Genomic DNA, 7,823 nt, shown 5'->3' on the forward strand with positions numbered 1-7,823 from the left:
ATAGATAATCACAGACATTTAAAATATATAAATATAAAAACGATCGATTTTTATTTGCATGCATTTCCGCATTCGACCCCTAATACTCATCCATCATTCAACCAAATCTACGTTTTTAAGGCAGAGATATCCGGCGTATTGTCCCAATTTATACTTATCCGGAATCTCAGAGTAAGGAGTATGTTTAATAAACAAACACCGACGTTTCACCTTTTGATGCCAATTTCGTCAAGAAAGGTTTTTAAAGGTTAACAGTTCTTTTATAGAAAATTACCAACTTATGTTTTTTTAATGTAATGTCTATAAATTTGTACGTGACCTTTAATTATTCATTTAATTTATTATTTATTTGTATATTATTTTGTACAAATAAACATTTTCGCATTTTAATTATAATTGCATTATGTACCATTGTCACATCCGATGTAGGAAATGGAGATTATGGTAAAGGAACAAATAAACCAGAAAAGAACTTTTACTATTGCTAGTTACTGTTTAACCTTTTCCCTGTGGACACATGTTTCGGCCACATAAAATGTGGTTATTATCAACTCAAGACTAGTGTAAAGTCCATTATCTTTTAACGCCTTTTGGTATCAGGCTTATTTAAACTATTGATGATGCAGCTTGTGTGAAAATGCATACTTGAACCAAAGTTGATTTCTTTTCTTATTCTTCGATTCGATTCAGGTTTATTAATTTAAGTATTTCTGGCAGAGAATTTTATAGAAGTCCAGACTTACCCTGAAGCAATCTGTTTTATTTATTTATTTATTTCTGAATTGCTTTAACTTTTTACTTTTTAGTAGGTACATTTTGATACGAGCATTATTCGTATATTTTAACGAAATTCACAGTTTACCATGAATTCGATTCACCTTGTGTATTTTGATCACAGTTAATATTCTTTTCTTCTTCAAATTTATAATTAAGAGTTGCTTATCCGCAGATATGACTTTTAGAAAATAAATTGTTTTGATAACATTGACAGTGACGAAACATTTCAAAAAGGGAAGAATTTAACAAAACGATTTACTAAAAGAAGAACTTCATTTAAAAATAAATTGACAAAGGTACAATCTAATTTTGGGGTTATCAAAGGAATTTTATGAATCTTTCCGTTAAAATCGTAAATGATCTTTCATTGAAAACAGAAGTATCGCGTATTACGAAATTTAGATCGAACTCATTACTGATATTGGTAAATAAACCAATCACAATTTACTTACTAAATAATCGCACTAGAAACTTTGCTAAAATTATAACAAAAATCCCACGTTTCCTTCAACATCCATAAATCCAAAATCCGCGCTATAGAAGCCATGAACAATAGCTAATACGTACATTTCATCTCAAAATATGTCAGTAGAATGTTTAACAACATACCTTTTTGTTAAGTATAATTCGACTATGAAACGCTCATAAAAAATTTATCGGTACCAAAAAGGTTTACTACTATTTACGAGAATTGCATTAAAAATAAGTTACGATTTTCATCTACCACCTAGTAAATGCCCATTTTCCGTTTCCTATTAACCGAAAATCATGTAGTTTAGTAAATCAGAATGTTACTAGAAAGGTGCTTTATCGTAAACCAACCGAAATTAACATTAGCCGGTTTATATCTAAAAGACGATAAATCTAAACTACTCAACTGGTTACCCAAATAACGTGTTCCCCACATGGCATAACATTGATACAGTTTATTACAAATGCGTGACAGTATTTCTAATTCATTAACGACGTATATATTTTTTCTCACCTTTATGCTAAGTCATAAATCTCACCGCACCTTATCGAAATGAAACAAACATTAATTGGATGCACATTCACTGCCTGTCCCTTAATAAAATTATTCATTTGACGCGTTCTCGAGCACAACATGTTACACGATGTTGCCGCCAATGAGTTTTCCCTTGTTTTATAGTGGAAATTGCGTCCGATCATAATGAAACTGCTTGCGACGGCGTCACGTCACGCCCGACCCGACGCTGCTGCTGCTGCTGCTGCTGTATGGGTCTCGACGACGCCGACGTCTTGGCCCCGATGACGACTATCGACGCAGGCTCGGACTGATGTTGTATCTCTTATGAAGCACGCTACTAAACGATGGTGTAGTATTTGTTTGTTAGTAAACAAGAGTCGTGGACCATCATAAATTCCGATTATCTATATCTTTCTTACTAATAATAATAACTCATGTAAGAAATGTCAGACTTGACAACAGGCCCAAACCTGGACCAGTACTGGGAAGCTTGGTCCAATACTACGGCAGCTAAACGTTGGCTTGCTAGTGCTAATCCAAAAAGTTAGGGCAATCTTCAAATATTAAAGCTAGATGCATTAACGTTTCACCAAGTTTTGTTTAATATTAGGATAGCTCAGCATTAGCTTGCTAGTAGTGGTCCAAAGTTTGAGTCTTCAAATGTCAAGTCTAGGTGTAATATTGTTCACTAGTTGTGAGTCAAGCCTGCCAGCCTAGTTGTCAAGCTATGCCCTCATTAAAAGTCACATATGAAGAGATCAGAGATGATTCTCGTCCAATCTATACAGTTGAATCAATAGAGGTAATGGGTTCTCAAAAATGCTAAAAGGAAACAAAAAATATGGTCGTATAGAACTAAAAATAACGTTTTTTGCAATGGATTTGCGATGTCTGGGATATTCTAAAAAATTCGTAAACTCGAAAAAGAAAACGGTTTTTTTGCAAATAAAACAAAAAATAATAAAGCTCCTAGAGGAAAAATTTAAATGAGAAAGTTGTAGGTATTAAAAAGATCTCTTTTTTTTGCTATTGATCAGAGCATTACTTTTCGAGATATATCGAAAAAACCGTCGACACTCGACTTGTTTTGTTTTCGCCATAGTTTTTTCAATTTAACGCTTTTTAATTTCCTACTGCTGTAAATGTAGCCCATGGCAAGTCAATAATGTACCTTCGTCGGAAATGAAAATATATTAAACATTTTTCAATATATCGATTATCTCGAAAATCGGCTTCTCTATCTCGAGGGGAGATCCGACGGAAACCATTTTGGGATTTTTTTTTCTTTAAGAATCGTATATTCACGATTAAAAAGAATAGCAAGGATTTTATTAGTTTAAGGTCTCCAAAAATGAATTTGAAAAATTTTGAATTTTGAAAATTGAATCGTAAGCCGGTCTCTATTGATTGGACTAGTATTTAGCATGTAAATATCTGCGTTAGGTTCATTTGCACGTGTACGTACACGTGGGAACTAAACATTTATTGAAAACAATGCTCTTCGTGATTAAAATGTCGTTAGTAATTATAACTTGTCTCCCACAAACTGGAAATTTAAATTTAAAAAGTCTTACGAAATAATTTACCCTTTGTACAGTGATTAATTTGGATCAGTTAACATTTATTTTGTAAAAGCATCAGTTCGCTCATGCAGGAATTGAAGTGGCAAGGCTAGAGGTAAATTGTCGACTACCACATTTTGTATTATTATTCCGAGATTTATTTCTAAAAATAGACCTTTCCCATCAGGGAGTGAATAATCTTCAGAAATCCAATTTGTAGAGAAACACATTACTTGTGAAAGAAAATTTTGTAAGTAATTCTGAAGAAGTAACGTGAAAATAACATTAGTTAAAAAAAAAGAACTCTACAAGAAATCCGTGCAATGAAATCTTTAATAAAAGTGAAATAAATTTTTGAACTGTAGTTCGGTATTGTTGGTTCGAGTTTAGTTTGGCAGTTTGGCATCGTACTGGAAGTGAAAGGGGAAGGGATAAGATGGGAAAGCAAGAAAATCTTTATTGTATAATTAATATCTTTCGGAATCATAGCGTGTACGAGAAAGCTGGTTGGAGGAGAGGAAGAGTAAGAAGATGGAGGGAGGAAGGGAAACGTTTACCCAACTTAACCATGATACAAAGTAAATTAAACAACAATTTTAATTAGAAATTTGAATTGGTTCTCTTGTTATATGTATTGCTCCATAACAGCAATCATTAATTCACAAAATATAGGGTTGTTCGGAAAGTAGAAATGAAAGACAGTTTTCGTATAATAAACAAATACTTTATTAAATTATATATTGACCGTTCTGGTCCAACACCTTTTGCCATCTTTCTGGTAGTAGCATAATTCCACGCTCAAAAATTTTTGGTCTTTGCTGGCAAAAAACTGATCGAGGAGGTTTTTGACCTCCTCATTTGAGGTGAAGGTTTTACCGTCTAAAAAATTTTGGAGTGACCGGNCACCATGTGCGTTAACTATTAGCACGATAAGAGACCGACCTAGTCGTTTAAAAAACTTTTTGTAACTCCACGATCGATGTTATTGATTGTTTAAAGAAAACTTGCATTACTGCTGATTAATTAAAAAGGAACGGATGGCGTGGGTTTGCCAGCCGTCTACTACTGATAAGGCACGCGTTTTGTTACAATGTTAGCATTTTTAAAATTATTAACCCATATATAACTTAAATCGCAGTGTTTTGTAGGTATAGTTGAATTCATTGTTGTAGCTTCTACTGTGCTGTAATGGAAATCATTTACATTTGCAATTATTATTGAACGGGGACCGTTCAAGGCGGGCGGTATGTTCAGAGACCGTTCTTCTTGATACAGGTCATAAAATTCCTGTATACAATTTATAGAATATTTTGCTAATTTACAAGGCGGCATGGTGTTTATTTGGTAGTAGACCCTTCGAGAATAGCTGGATGCATCGGTTCAATGGTTAAATTAGTTTATAGAGGCAACGGTTAAGGAACGATCTCAATTCAGTTGCAGTTTTATTATAGTGTTTATTTTATGGGCCTAACCGTTAGAAAGTGCCGTTTCTTTATTATTTGATGTAGCCAATTTTTCAGGTTGTAAACATCCCTGTTTCCAATTTTTTGAGTTGAAAGCCCCGCCTTCTAAGTTTGCACCGAAATATTTTGAAAAGGTTAATCACCAATGGTGATACTCGTCACACCCTTGGTGTTTTCCTCCTAGTTTAAGTTGTAGATATAAGAAGTGACAGGCACTTGAATTAAGACTTGCACTTGTATCGTTAATCACTAATCAATCGTTGGAGATACTCTGTAAATAGTTGTAAATATATATCAATTAAGTCGACATCGCTGTAAGAGTTCTATTATTCTACCTTCCACCTCAGAATTAAACAACACGCCTTATTAATTTAAGGCATGTGCTGATATTTTCCTTACAATAGTAAGTTCTCTGCCTATGAAATTTAACAATTCGTATTTCATTTATAAGCATTTATAATTAGAATATTATGAATTTATCCACATCGAATATTATTATTTACTATTAATTTCTTTACACTTTTACTATTACAAGCAAACAATTAAAAGAAATAAGAAATACTCACCATCTAATGCTGAAGGCAGTGCTTGCGTAAAAATTTTTGTTGTACCAGTAGACGTTTTTGTTCCTCCTTTTTTAACATCGAAACCAAAATAAGAAATTTAAAACAATGGAACATTGAAATAAAAATAATTATTACGAATAAGAGACAGAATATATTATCATTAAACTATTTTTTTTTTCAAGTAAAGAAAAATATAACGTTTCTATTATCAATTCCTGGCGTACTGAGTTTTCTGCTAATATTGTAGGTCCTTTGACGATGTTTCGTCGTTGTCTGTAGATTTGATGTCTCAGTAAAGAAAATGTATAAAAAAAAAACAATTGTGAAGATTAAAATAATTTGAAGTGGTCTGTATTCTGTCGAAACTGCCAGACGCGGATTGCGATTTCGATCTTTTTGGATCTCATCAGCGCGTCGCTGTAAAAGTAGGTCTGTATTCTGTCGGAGCTGGCTGAAACGTTTTAATCCATTTTTGCCTAATTTACATTTATTAACAAAATACATTACAAATTAACCTATAATGCTACAGTGAAATGCTCTGAAGTGTTCAACAGTATTTTCCCTAAAACGATTCAAATTATCAAGCTGAACGAAATATAAAAATTTTATGTAAAAATGATGTTTATATCATGTTTTATAATCTAAATTATTGATCCAATTTCATCCTCATAGCTCGCTCATGTGGCGCCCCTTGTAAAAAAAATTTAAAATAATATTTTTTGGTTAAAGTGTGTTAAAGCCTGTGCCAATTTTCAAAACCATTAACACCCAGTATCTTTATCCACAGCATAATTTTATTAAACTATGTTTGATCCAATGTTCATATTTTGGTCTAATAATTATGACACCCTTTTTATATTAAACATGGACTCCATTTAAGGTGTAATTAAAAGTATTCTTGACTTTAATTGCAATCATCTCAAATGTGAAGATTTTTACATTACCTCTTTTTGCTTCAAGTCACAAATATATAAGATCGGAGGTTTTGTTGACTCATATTTAATAAAGATGAATTATTAGTATCTATAAAATAACCCCTCGCAAATTAGGTTTATTTACTTTTTATTGAATATCTTTGACTACTTATTCGGTCCTTTTAACAGAATTTGTGGAAATAGTACTCTTGTTGACCTGTTTATAACTAGAAAGAAGACTATAACAAGCACATTCTGGCGGTGAATCTGAGGACTCTGGATTTGTACCGCATTGAGTAGTCCATCCCCTAGCTCTATAATTTGGAATTGAAAGCTAGTAATTGCTTCAAGAAAAATTATTAGTTCGCACACAACATTGATTTACTATACAAAAACTTCTTTAGGTAAACATTGTACAAATAGATTTTTTATTGTATCTTATTGTTGATGTAATAAAGAAATATGATGAATTTCTAAATGTTTTATTACAATAAAAAAATATTACAAAAAATACTCCATCATGTGCATTAAATTTTGATCGTTTTTTGTCTACGTCTGTTGCTCGGTTTTTGTTCTTGTTCATCATTATTTTGCTGGCTGAGGCAAATTCTTCCCTAATACGCCTCCGGAATTAGTCATGTGATGAGGACTGATCAATACATGTCCCTTCAACAGGTCGTTTGTGGGGAATTGAACCGACTGAGTCATTCACAACGGGAACTTTGCACACGGGACTGCTCACTTGTGTTTAACGGCTATCCTTAATTAATTGACTTGCACGAGATTAATTAAAGATAAAAGTTTTATTTCTACGAAAACTTTTAATAAAGAACACGAAAAATAGACAAAGGAATGCTCGACCTATAGCAAAGTCTCGCATTAAGTAGACACTGAACCTTTGACCTTTGTTCTGTTTTGGAGAACTTGGGAGACGTGCGTGTCGACTATCGATGGACAAAATGTATTGAACTTTATAAAAGGTATAACCAATCATAAAACGCAACTTGAAAATTAATACATATTCTAATTTGCGACGTTTCGTCAACTATTTATTGTTAACCGCTTCAGGCATAAATAGATGGTTTATATGCCGTCAATACATTAAAAATTACGTGATAACTGATTTAAATATTTATTTCTGATGAGGTCATCAATAAATAGTTGTGAATGTGTGTGTTTATTTTCACGTTACCCATTGTAATCTATTATACTTTTTATAAAAATACTTAAATACAATAAATCGCGTCGCTGTCGTATTGTGTGAAAGTTGCCTTAGTATTGTAGCGAGCACGAGTGTGTTTGTGTACGATAGAGCACACGTGTGCGTGAACGGCTTATCGATTCGCCGACTAGCCGCGGGCGCCTTTCTTCATGTGCGCCGTATTTGTAAATGTGTGTGTCGTACCTGCGTTCTGGGAAAGCAGTTAAACAGTTCAAAGAAAAAATAAACTATCCGGATGTTTCCAGAAGGTTCCCGAAAGTAAACAAAAGAGTATTTAAAGGAAGAGACGATCGCCGAGATAGCAGAAATAAATTGACCGTTGCAGAAGTGA

General features: G+C 33.1%; 1 protein-coding gene across 1 annotated transcript in view; it reads right to left on the reverse strand.

Moving 5' to 3' along the window:
* LOC108735984 (blood vessel epicardial substance-B-like) overlaps positions 1–1,936 on the reverse strand; it is a 61,551-nt gene extending 59,615 nt beyond the window's left edge. Inside the window, exon 1 of the mRNA XM_018468230.1 lies at positions 1,763–1,936. The gene's annotated coding sequence lies outside the window, so the exon portion shown is untranslated. The remainder of the gene's footprint in view (positions 1–1,762) is intronic.
* Positions 1,937–7,823: the final 5,887 nt, after the last annotated feature.

This window comes from Agrilus planipennis, unplaced genomic scaffold (genome assembly GCF_000699045.2).
Source record: "Agrilus planipennis isolate EAB-ADULT unplaced genomic scaffold, Apla_2.0 scaffold4, whole genome shotgun sequence".
NCBI classification, from domain to species: domain Eukaryota; kingdom Metazoa; phylum Arthropoda; class Insecta; order Coleoptera; family Buprestidae; genus Agrilus; species Agrilus planipennis.